General features: G+C 39.6%; 1 protein-coding gene across 1 annotated transcript in view; it reads left to right on the forward strand.

Annotated features, from left to right (window-relative positions):
- The window catches only part of map1ab (microtubule-associated protein 1Ab), a 48,628-nt gene that overhangs the window by 13,574 nt on the left and 21,740 nt on the right, over positions 1 to 13,314 (forward strand). The window contains exons 2-3 of the mRNA XM_036969194.2: positions 12,572 to 12,654; positions 13,173 to 13,310. The gene's annotated coding sequence lies outside the window, so the exon portion shown is untranslated. The remainder of the gene's footprint in view (positions 1 to 12,571; positions 12,655 to 13,172; positions 13,311 to 13,314) is intronic.

Below are 13,314 nucleotides of genomic sequence, written 5' to 3' on the forward strand. Positions count from 1 at the left end.
TTCATAACTGACTTGCCTCGTTAAATAAAATATGGAATCATGTAGTAAGTGTTTTAAATAAAGTGTTTAACAAATCAAAATATATTTTCTGTTTGAGATTCTTCAAAGTAGCCACCCTTTGCCTTGATGACAGCTTTGCACACTCTTGGCATTCTCTCAACCAGCTTCACCTGGAATGAAAACAGTACAAATAAAGAAAAACCCTTGAAATGAGTAGGTGTGCCCAAAACTTTGACTGGTACTGAATGCGTACATTGATTTTGCTTTTGATTTTGTGTGCCTTCATGAACACTCCTGGACTCAATGGCCACGCCCAGAATCCAGTTGAGGGTCTGAGATTGGGACAGATTGGGACAGCTTGGAACTCAAAAGCCCAGCAGTGATTAACGTAGAGAGGGTTTCACTGGCTTAGCGGCACAAACATCCAGCACTGCCAAATCACAGGACTAGGATTACGGCCAGGAACTAGGACATACACTTCCTGTTCGGCTTTAAGGTGCAAGTTGGTGAGCCAATCGACACCCAAGAAATAGTTGGCTGGTGTTAGGATCGGGCTTGTTTAGGAGAAACAGTGGGTTGGCTGTCTGCGCCTTACTCTCAGTCCCTGATAGACTCTGTCACAGGTGCCTTAGCAAGGTCATAGGAGAAAAGAGACCCGCATATTGTCTGAGGGTTTGGAAATAAATCTGTAACCAATGCAAAAATATATCTTGTTTACTTTTAGGACAAGATGTCCCGAAAGTTAAAAGCCAAAGGTGCTAAAGTGAAGTTGAGGAGAGTGCAACATTACCTACATTACCTACAGTAACATATGTACTATAGAGATGTGTTGTGTGGAATTGACATGTTTCTCAATCATGTTGAGTAAATATATGGGTCAGCTTTATGCAATATATTTATATTGATTGTGGACCTCTATGTATTTCAATGTGATTGCTTTTATTAAATATGTTTATTGTAATATATCCAGGGCTGTTTTTTATTGTAATATATCCAGGGCTGTTTTTTATTGTAATATATCCAGGGCTGTTTTTTTATTGTAATATATCCAGGGCTGTTTTTTATTGTAATATATCCAGGGCTGTTTTTTATTGTAATATATCCAGGGCTGTTTTTTATTGTAATATATCCAGGGCTGTTTTTTATTGTAATATATCCAGGGCTGTTTTTTATTGTAATATATCCAGGGCTGTTTTGTATTGTAATATATCCAGGGTTGTTTTTTATTGTAATATATCCAGGGCAGTTTTTTATTGTAATATATCCAGGGCAGTTTTTTATTGTAATATATCCAGGGCTGTTTTTTATTGTAATATATCCAGGGCTGTTTTTTATTGTAATATATCCAGGGCAGTTTTTATTGTAATATATCCAGGGCTGTTTTTTATTGTAATATATCCAGGGCTGTTTTTTTATTGTAATATATCCAGGGCTGTTTTTTATTGTAATATATCCAGGGCTGTTTTTTATTGTAATATATCCAGGGCTGTTTTTTATTGTAATATATCCAGGGCTGTTTTTTATTGTAATATATCCAGGGCGGTTTTTATTGTAATATATACAGGGCTGTTTTTTATTGTAATATATCCAGGGCTGTTTTTTATTGTAATATATCCAGGGCTGTTTTGTAAAAGAGATGTTTAATGTCAATGTGACTCCCTGTTTAAATAAATATTTTTTTTAAATGGTCTGTCTATATGGTCTTTCCACTGAATAAATTTGAAGAAAATGTAGGAGCACACAAAGAAATTTAGGAGCACAATTAAAAATATGTGAGGTAATATAAGCTAGAATCCTTAAATTTTTCTAGGTGCACTGGTGTTCCTAAATAGAAATTCCAGATGTTTAGGCTCATATGCAAGTAAAATGGCCGCCCTCTAGAGCCCTGTTAGCTCTGTGCAGATATGACACATCAGTTGTTCAGCATCTGATAAGGAGCCTACATGAAAGTGGACTTTCAATTGAAATGTTATACTTTGTGTTCTGTGAAGGTTGCGCAATGATCTTTTCTGCTATTGCCTGGTCTCACCGACTCCTTTTTTTAAAATTTTCCAGTTCACTTCTTTTTCCAATAAGTTATAGTGAAGATAATGGCCCTTTGTCCTCAGAAGAGAATTAAGTCACATTAGCAAAATTAGATTAGCGGCGCTAACCTTGTTTTGATGTGCCTCTTTACTTGACTTTTGGTTTACTGCGATTGGCCGTCTTTCCATAAGATGACCCAGTAGGCATCAGGTCAAAAAATTGCCTTCTGTTGACCTGTTGGGTGCCGGTGTTCCGTAAAAGAAAAAGCCCACATTGTCACCTCAACGAGTTAAGAGTGACTGCAGTAAACATGAGATGACATCGTTAGGTCACCGTTGTCAGACGTAGCCCTCGGAGCATTATCTAAACGCTTAGCGTCATAGGGCTGCCATGATGGCTCCATACTTGTTGTGTACTGTTGAAGGTGTCTTAGCAAGCCAATCAGTCTCTCATCCATAGCTTACTCACACTACTGAGCCTAACCAAGCCCAAGCCCAGCTATAATTGGCACAGTAGTGTGAAAAGGGTACCAGAGAGTTTATTCATATGCAGGTTTATGAAGAGAATGCATCAGATCTCTATCAAGTACCAGATTTATGCCGGTTTGTATATTTTGTGTGTTTGGATAGAGGATCTTAGTCAAAACACAGGCTACTACATGAGACTGTATCTGTATCTAACGCCCTTGATAAGAGTTGTCTGCAGGTACCCTCTCTAACCATTATGTAGTTCTGGGGGATCTGCTGGTACCCTATCTAACCATTATGTAGTTCTGGGGGATCTGCTGGTACCCTATCTAACCATTATGTAGTTCTGGGGGATCTGCTGGTACCTATCTAACCATTATGTAGTTCTGGGGGATCTGCAGGTACCTCTCTAACCATTATGTAGTTCTGGGGGATCTGCTGGTACCTATCTAACCATTATGTAGTTCTGGGGGATCTGCTGGTACCCTATCTAACCATTATGTAGTTCTGGGGGATCTGCTGGTACCCTATCTAACCATTATGTAGTTCTGGGGGATCTGCAGGTACCTATCTAACCATTATGTAGTTCTGGGGGATCTGCTGGTACCCTATCTAACCATTATGTAGTTCTGGGGGATCTGCAGGTACCCTATCTAACCATTATGTAGTTCTGGGGGATCTGCTGGTACCCTATCTAACCATTATGTAGTTCTGGGGGATCTGCTGGTACCCTATCTAACCATTATGTAGTTCTGGGGGATCTGCAGGTACCTATCTAACCATTATGTAGTTCTGGGGGATCTGCAGGTACCTATCTAACCATTATGTAGTTCTGGGGGATCTGCTGGTACCCTATCTAACCATTATGTAGTTCTGGGGGATCTGCAGGTACCCTATCTAACCATTATGTAGTTCTGGGGGATCTGCTGGTACCTATCTAACCATTATGTAGTTCTGGGGGATCTGCAGGTACCTATCTAACCATTATGTAGTTCTGGGGGATCTGCTGGTACCTATCTAACCATTATGTAGTTCTGGGGGATCTGCTGGTACCTATCTAACCATTATGTAGTTCTGTGGGATCTGCTGGTACCCTATCTAACCATTATGTAGTTCTGGGGGATCTGCTGGTACCTATCTAACCATTATGTAGTTCTGGGGGATCTGCTGGTACCTATCTAACCATTATGTAGTTCTGGGGGATCTGCTGGTACCCTATCTAACCATTATGTAGTTCTGGGGGATCTGCTGGTACCTATCTAACCATTATGTAGTTCTGGGGGATCTGCTGGTACCCTATCTAACCATTATGTAGTTCTGGGGGATCTGCAGGTACCTATCTAACCATTATGTAGTTCTGGGGGATCTGCAGGTACCTATCTAACCATTATGTAGTTCTGGGGGATCTGCTGGTACCTATCTAACCATTATGTAGTTCTGGGGGATCTGCTGGTACCTATCTAACCATTATGTAGTTCTGGGGGATCTGCTGGTACCCTATCTAACCATTATGTAGTTCTGGGGGATCTGCTGGTACCTATCTAACCATTATGTAGTTCTGGGGGATCTGCAGGTACCTATCTAACCATTATGTAGTTATGGAAAAATGCAAAACTGACCCTAAATCAACTGTGTCCTACTCCGTACCTCCCATTCTGATAACTCTCTGCGACATGTTTTATCAGTATGAGAAGCACGACGGATGCCAAGCATCTAACATTGATTCAACATCGTCTCAGTTCTAGCTCAACTCCAGCTGGTATAGCTGGCTACAGTGAGACAGAGTTAGATGCTGCCTCTGAAGACCAAAAGCAAGACAATTTTAGATGCCTTATTTTTTTTAATTCCTTGAACATCCTCTCAGTCCCTGATTATTGCTAAATGTGGAGCAGGCTATGTGGAGCAGGCTATGTGGAGCAGGCTATGTGGAGCAGGCTATGTGAAGCAGTGCAGCATCTGAGCCGTGGTTGAGCTGTTTTTTTAAACAGAGTGCTCTCATTTCCAGAGTTCAGATGGAGGTATTTATACCAAGCAGGTCAGCTGAGGTAAAGGAGGACCGAGGAGAGTAACAGTGAGTTCTGTCTGGAAAAACAACCTTCTGTCCTCTGGGTGTTGGAGTGCTGTATGGAGAGTCGAGTCTGGAGCTAATCGTTTAGGTTCCTGAGGTTCTTAAGTCAACCGCTGACCAAGCTGGACACGATCCAACGTCAACAGTGTTGCTTTAGTTCGTTTACCTCAAGACATTGAGATTTGTCAGTATCTGCTCTTGTTTCGCTGGCTTCTCATTCAAGTTCTTCTGAATGTGGGTGTCTGGGTGGTTCGGGTCTTTGTGGATTGTGTGGGAGAGTTCATATGGGATTTTATTATGTGTATCGTCAAGAAGTTAGTACCACCCTTGTACAGAGAAGTGAAGACACAAAGCTAATGCTATGGTAATGTCCCTCCTCTGTGATCTTCTTTGATCTTGAGGAAACAAGTCTATTGCTGAATGTGTGATGGAGGCTGCTTTCAGATTTCAACTGCTGAATACTGTTTTTTTTGTACATGTCAGGAAATGACGCAGACGTGAAGGGGTGATAGAAAATCCTTTGCTGAAATTAGAGCAGTCTGAGGATATTGAGCAGGAAACTCAACCACCAAATGCATTTGTTCAGCCTTTAGCCTCTTTTTTTTAAGATTGGAGTTTTCGACATGCCTTTTGGCGTGATGTCAGTTACCTTGAAGTGGGATACTTTGGCTGTTTCTGGGATGCGAGTTAAAGGAAAAGCCAGTGAGATGAATAGAGGAGGGAAACTTGGCTGAACATTCTGCTCTTCAAAAGGACTGTTTAAACAAAATGGCAAAGCCGGGAAACACAGCTGTCTGACGTGTACTTGTGATTTAGTGTTACGTGTTTATATTACTAAATATGACTTAATCATGGTGGACTCAGATGGACAAACCTACATCAATAATTGAGTGCAATCTACCTTTATACTCTCCATTACTTGTTTGTGGTTGTTTAGGTGGTAGATCAGCTTTAATATTGCAGATAGATTGTAGCTTCCATCAATGTAATTGTCTGCATCACTTCCAATCCCCCATATGTATACATACATACATACATACAGTGGGGCAAAAAAGTATTTAGTCAGCCACCAATTGTGCAAGTTCTCCCACTTAAAAAGATGAGAGAGTCCTGTAATTTTCATCATAGGTACACTTCAACTATGACAGACAAAATGAGAAAAAAAATCCAGAAAATCACATTGTAGGATTTGCCAACAAAGGGTATATAACAAAGTATTGAGATAAACTGCCGGGCGCAGTGCGCTCTAACCAAGGTTGCCAGGTGCATGGTGTTTCTTCCGACACCCGGCTGGCTTCCGGGTTGGATGGCGCTGTGTTAAGAAGCAGTGCGGCTTGGTTGGGTTGTGTATTGGAGAAAGCATGACTTTCAACCTTCGTCTCTCCCGAGCCTGTACGGGAGTTGTAGCGATGAGACAAGATAGTAGCTACTCAAAACAATTGGATACCACGAAATTGGGGAGAAAAGGGGGTAATTCAACAACAAAAAAATCCTACAATGTGATTTTCTGGATATTTTTTTCTCATTTTGTCTGTCATAGTTGAAGATTACAGGCCTCTCTCATCTTTTTAAGTGGGAGAACTTGCACAATTGGTGGCTGACTAAATACTTTTGCCCCACTGTACATACATACAGTTGAAGTCAGAAGTTTACATACATCTTAGCCAAATACATTTAAACTCAGTTTTTCAATTCCCTGTCTTAGGTCAGATAGGATCACCACTTTATTTTAAGAATGTGAAATGTCAGAATAATAGTAGAGTGATTTATTTAAGCTTTTATTTCTTTCATCACATTCCCAGTGGGTCAGAAGTTTGCACTCAATTAGTATTTGGTAGCATTGCCTTTAAATTGTTTAACTTGGGTCAAATGTTTCGGGTAGCCTTCCACACGCTTCCCACAATAAGTTGGGTAAATGTTGTCCCATTCCTCCTGACAGAGCTGGTGTAACCAAGTCAGGTTTGTAGGCCTCCTTGCTCGCACATGTTTTTTCAGTTCTGCCCACAAATGTTCTATAGGATTGAGATAAGGGCTTTGTGATGGCCACCCCAATACCTTGACTTTGTTGTCCTTAAGCCATTTTGCCACAACTTTGGAGATATGCTTGGGGTCTTTGTCTATTTGTAAGACCCATTTGCGACCAAGCTTTAACTTCCTGACTGATGTCTTGAAATGCTGCTTTAATATATCCACAATTTTCCCCTCTCATGAAGCCATCTATTTTGTGAAGTGCACCAGTCCCTCCTGCAGCAAATCAACCCACAACATGATGCTGCCACCTCCGTGCTTCACGGTTGGGATGGTGTTCTTCGGCTTGCAAGCCTCCCCCTTTTTTCTCCAAACATAACAATGGTCATTATGGCCAAACAGTTCTATTTTTGTTTCATCAGACCAGAGGACATTTCTCCAAAAAGTACAATCTTTGTACTGTGCAGTTGCAAACCGTAGTCTGGCTTTTTTATGGCGGTTTTGGAGCAGTGGCTTCTTTCTTGCTTAGTTGCTTTTCAGGTTATGTCGATATAGGACTCGTTTTTACTGTGGATATAGATACTTTTGTACCTGTTTTCTCCAGCATCTTCACAAGGTCCTTTGCTGTTGTTCTGGGATTGATTTGCACTTTTCACACCAAAGTATGTTCATCTCTAGGAGACAGAACGTGTCTCCTTCCTGGGCGGTATGACGGCTGTGTGGTCCCATGGTGTTTATACTTGTGTACTATTGCTTGTACAGAGGAACGTGGTACCTTCAGGCGTTTGGAAATTGCATCCAAGTATGAGCCAGACGTGTGGAGGTCTACAATGTTTTTTCTGAGGTCTTGGTTGATTTCTTTTGATTTTCCCATGATGTCAAGCAAAGAGGCACTGAGTTTGAAGGTAGGCCTTGAAATACATCCACAGGTACACCTCCAATTGACTCAAATGGTGTCAGTTAGCCTATCAGAAGCTTCTAAAGCCACAACATAATTTTCTGGAATTTTTCAAGCTGTTTAATTAAAGGCACAGCCAACTAAGTGTATGTAAACTTCTGGCCCACTGGAGTTGTGATACAGTGAGTTATAAGTGAAATAATCTGTCTGTAAACAATTGTTGGAAAAATTACTTGTGTCATGTACAAAGTAGATGTCCTAACCTACTTGCCAAATCTATAGTTTGTTAACAGGAAATTTGTGGAGTGTTTGAAAAACGAGTTTTAATGACTCCAACCTAAGTGTATGTAAACTTTTGACTTCAACTGTATAACTGGATCTATTTGCTGCAACACAGAGTGCTGAGGATTGAATCTATCCGTAAGTCTCTAACCTAAGGTATTATTCACCCGTCTACCTACTGCGCAGTGTAGACTATTCTAGAACGTCGTTACTAACTTTTCTCTTAAAGCTACTTGCTGCAAACTCATTTCAGTGAGGATCGGATTACTGGAGTTTTCCTATTTTAAATCTGAGTGTGGATTTGCAGGCATGTCTTTGGGGCGGATTTACTTCAGAAAATGTGGGGGTGGAATTGAGCTTCTCGGTTCATTAGCATGAGCTAGTTTCTCAGAGATTACCACAAATTCTAGTTCCACTTTAACCCTTTAGATACCAATATTTAGCCATTAGATACAAGTTCTGATATGCTTCAATTCCCCATACCCATTTTAGAGTTGGTGAGACACAGGGCCACACATATATTACCTTAACTAGAGCACTTAGAGTTGGTGACAGGTAAGGGATGTGCACATGATACCACAGCACTGAACTGGAATGGGATACCCATTTACAGCCAGTAGGGATGCTCATTACTTTACTCTTTAGTCTTAACAACATCAGGGAGTCATTAAGCTGGTCCCAGATCTGTTTGTGCTGTAAAGCTCCTGCGGTCATGGTGATGCATAACAATGATCCTAGGAGATAATGATCATTGGGAGATACACAACAAAAACAGATCTGGGATCAGCCTAATGACTTCTACTGCTGTTGTTGTTGCTTCTCTCGTCCCTGTCAGACTGACCAGCCCCTGACTGACACCGACTCTTTGTTCATCGAGTATCACACTGTACCAGTCTGCAGTGTCAGAGAGGGGGGGGGGGGTCATCCTACAGGGACAAGCAGCTGATCGTCATCTCCCCAGGTCTGATATCATGTCTTTTGCTCACGTATTCTACTACTAGGCTCATGTTTTGAATATCCCCCAACGTCCCTATTGTATTATGTCATATTCTGTACTCCCTCACTGCTCTGGTAGATATCGAAACACAGTGGTGTAGAATCATGTGGGGATCATCCGAGGACGGCTAGGCTGCTCTTCCAACAGGCTCTGATGAACAAGGCTTCTCTCTTGGTAGCTCACTGAGCATCTATAGTTGGCCTATGGCAGTACAACTTACAGTAGCTGTCCCTCTCGGTGTGCCTGGTCCCAGATCTGTTTACGTTGTCCAACCAGCTTTTTACGATAATTGTCATGACAGAACAAACAGATCAGGGACCAGACTAACAGTTTTTTGCTGCTTTCTGCAGCTAATAGCAGCACTCGGGTCAGTTCTTTAGCAGTGGCCAGGTCACCTGAAGCCCCAGGTCCAGTCTCCTTTACTCTCTTACAGACTAATGCTGCTTTGTGTCTCACACAAGAGGCCAAGTCAGGGTAATGATGAGAGATTTGGTCCATTTCCATGGCAACGGCAACCAAGTGAGCCGTGTCCTGTGGTCGGAGTGCTTTTGTTCCGAAATGTCTCTGACTTGTTACCATGACATCCAGAAATGTTCATATTCCTTTTTTTCCTTTTATGCCTGTGCTGGTCGGTTCCACTTTACAACTTCTATTAGCTTTCAGTAGTAATTGTATCCTCTGCTACTACTAATAAGACTGTCTGTTCATCAGTGGTGTAATGATATAGCCAGCATTTAAGAGTAACAAAGCTTACTTTATCATTGACAACGAAAGCTCATTATCACCTCCACCATTCAGAAGAAGTTTCACTTGGTTTTGTATCAGCCAATGATTCTGTTCCTCCTGGGTCAACTGACCGACTCCAACCAATCACAGTATTGCCATGACGATCACTTAATTTACACGTCTATTTTTATTCATTTGTTTACATGAATATGCATAATACCTGTGACGTGCAGGGGTAGCTATTCAAATGGAAACTTTATAGTTTGGAAATGGATCCAAAGTGTCCATCCTGATTTTGAATCAAAAGTATACATTCTGATTTTGAATCAAAAGTATACATTCTGATTTTGAATCAAAAGTATACATTCTGATTTTGAATCAAAAGTATACATTCTGATTTTGAATCAAAAGTATACATTCTGATTTTGAATCTAAAGTATACATTCTGATTTTGAATCAAAAGTATACATTCTGATTTTGAATCAAAAGTATACATTCTGATTTTGAATCTAAAGTATACATCCTGATTTTGAATCTAAAGTATACATTCTGATTTTGAATCTAAAGTATACATTCTGATTTTGAATCTAAAGTATACTTTCTGATTTTGAATCTAAAGTATACATTCTGATTTTGAATCTAAAGTATACATTCTGATTTTGAATCTAAAGTATACATTCTGATTTTGAATCTAAAGTATACATTCTGATTTTGAATCTAAAGTATACATTCTGATTTGGAATCTAAAGTATACATTCTGATTTGGAATCTAAAGTATACATTCTGATTTGGAATCTAAAGTATACATTCTGATTTGGAATCTAAAGTATACATTCTGATTTGGAATCTAAAGTATACATTCTGATTTGGAATCTAAAGTATACATTCTGATTTTGAATCTAAAGTATACATTCTGATTTTGAATCTAAAGTATACATTCTGATTTTGAATCTAAAGTATACATTCTGATTTTGAATCTAAAGTATACATTCTGATTTTGAATCTAAAGTATACATTCTGATTTTGAATCTAAAGTATACATTCTGATTTTGAATCTAAAGTATACATTCTGATTTTGAATCTAAAGTATACATTCTGATTTTGAATCTAAAGTATACATTCTGATTTTGAATCAAAAGTATACATTCTGATTTTGAATCAAAAGTATACATTCTGATTTTGAATCTAAAGTATACATTCTGATTTTGAATCTAAAGTATACATTCTGATTTTGAATCTAAAGTATACATTCTGATTTGGAATCTAAAGTATACATTCTGATTTGGAATCTAAAGTATACATTCTGATTTGGAATCTAAAGTATACATTCTGATTTGGAATCTAAAGTATACATTCTGATTTGGAATCTAAAGTATACATTCTGATTTGGAATCTAAAGTATACATTCTGATTTGGAATCTAAAGTATACATTCTGATTTGGAATCTAAAGTATACATTCTGATTTGGAATCTAAAGTATACATTCTGATTTGGAATCTAAAGTATACATTCTGATTTGGAATCTAAAGTATACATTCTGATTTTGAATCTAAAGTATACATTCTGATTTGGAATCTAAAGTATACATTCTGATTTGGAATCTAAAGTATACATTCTGATTTGGAATCTAAAGTATACATTCTGATTTTGAATCAAAAGTATACATTCTGATTTTGAATCAAAAGTATACATCCTGATTTCGAATCAAAAGTATACATTCTGATTTCGAATCAAAAGTACACATTCTGATTTTGAATCTAAAGTATACATTCTGATTTTGAATCTAAAGTATACATTCTGATTTGGAATCTAAAGTATACATTCTGATTTGGAATCTAAAGTATACATTCTGATTTGGAATCTAAAGTATACATTCTGATTTGGAATCTAAAGTATACATTCTGATTTGGAATCTAAAGTATCAGGTTGTCCTTGTCATCACCCAGGCCACCGTTTTATCCCTTAATATAGGAATCTGCTCAATCTGTAGTGTTGGTTAAGGGCTTGTAAGTAAGCATTTCAATGTAAGGTCTACTACACCTGTTGTATTCGGCTCATGTGACAAATAACATTTGATTTGAACATCCGATTTATTGCACAATCGACAATTAAAGGCAACTTTCCTGCGGTCGCGGAGACTGCATACGCGGTAAACGCTGCATAGGTCGGCTCAATCGGAAAATTCCTTTTACATTTTAACTTGGATCTTCCGCTGTACGGCCTGAATCCAGGCCTTAATCTTTTACCCTGACTCACCTCAGTCGATAATCCAGTAATCACTACTTTGCAGGTGGCCCGGCGACATGAAGCCGACTCTCTGCAGAGGTCTTTCACAGCAAACGGATGACAGTGCAGATACCAAAATGGCCGCAGCACGGGAAAACTCGGGATGTATAGGAATCCCTATTAGAGTCTGCATTGGTCCTTAAACAAAAGGCAATGAAGTGCTTATCGTCACACTTTTGAACATTAATGAGTAGAAATGATGACAGGGACGTTCAGCATCATATGTACTGAGTAGCCTCGAATGATTTATCGTATTTGCCCCTCTCTCTCTCTCTCTCTTTATGTCAGTGACTTTATACCTAAGTGTCTGTGATATTAACCAATAACCTGAAAACCATATGCTCGCAGCCCTTGTGATGGTGATTGCCAAACGTTCTTAAATATTCGGCCAGCCTAGCTTAGGTATTGTCCAATTCTCAATTCCCTTGCATGACAATACCAATAGCTGTTCTCAACTTTGTTCTGTTCTAAGAAGCTCTGATTTCAAGCCACAGCCAGTAGACATTTGGTGACCTATTTCCTTTTCCAACTTTTGTTCTTGCCTTGACGCACTGTCTCTATAAGCGTCTGGCCCACATACTGTACAGGCACCATGCAGTACTAAATCTCCCAGACTCAAAGACTGGATGCTCTCCAGCAGGATGTCTTTGGGGCAGACTCTTAAGTTGTTTTTGGGGCAGACTGCTCAGACTGTGCCAAGATTCTCAGTAGCCTCTTAAGTTGTTGACCTGTGCCAATGTTGCTTATGTCTAGAAGGATTTGAAAGGGAACCCTTTTTAAAGCAAGTACATGAACGATATTGACAAAACACGTCCTCTCTCTCCTCATGTTGTTCGATGTTCTCTCCCTTGTAGGACAACGGACTCTCCACCACAAAAGTGATGTCCTAGAGACTGTGGTGTTAGTCAACCCATCCGAGGATACGGTTGCTTTAGAGGTGCGTTTTCAACATTTAAAAAAAACATTTAGGAAAATCTAGTCTTGTGCTATATTTAGACCTATCAATCATTACATGCAAAACATTTTTTACATTAATTGTCATGATGATTTAGAATCTCATACATTAAAAAAAGAAAAACATCCTGAAAGAAAACACATTTCTCTCACTGTGATTTAAGTGGCATACCAATAACGGCTTAACGAAGTTGAAAAACATTTGATTAAATTCAGAGCTTAACCAAGTGTTTCCCAACTCCTCCAGTACCCCCAACAGCACACCTTTTTCTGATGTAGCCCCTGACAAGCTCACCGGATTCAACTGTCAACTGATCATCAAGCCCTCAATGAGTTGAATCAGGTAGAGTTTGTCTGGGGCTACAATAAAAATGTGTGCTGTTGGGGATACTGGAGGACCAGAGTTGGGAACCACTGGCCCTAACCAATATAAAAATATAAAAGTCATTATCTTTACCCAGTGCTGTGTCCTATAATTATCCTCTGTCTTCTCTGGCCCAGATCCAGTCTCTTGTCACAGACTCAGCAGGACATAAGCTCTTGGTCCTGAGTGGGCAGAACTCAGACCACGGGGACCTGCTTCTCCAAAGTGGGGTTTTCACCTATCAGAGCTTCTCACAAGTCTTTGCTGATCCTGGGGTAA

This window comes from Oncorhynchus mykiss, chromosome 4, assembly GCF_057628025.1.
Source record: "Oncorhynchus mykiss isolate SJ-2025 chromosome 4, ASM5762802v1, whole genome shotgun sequence".
NCBI lineage: Eukaryota > Metazoa > Chordata > Actinopteri > Salmoniformes > Salmonidae > Oncorhynchus > Oncorhynchus mykiss.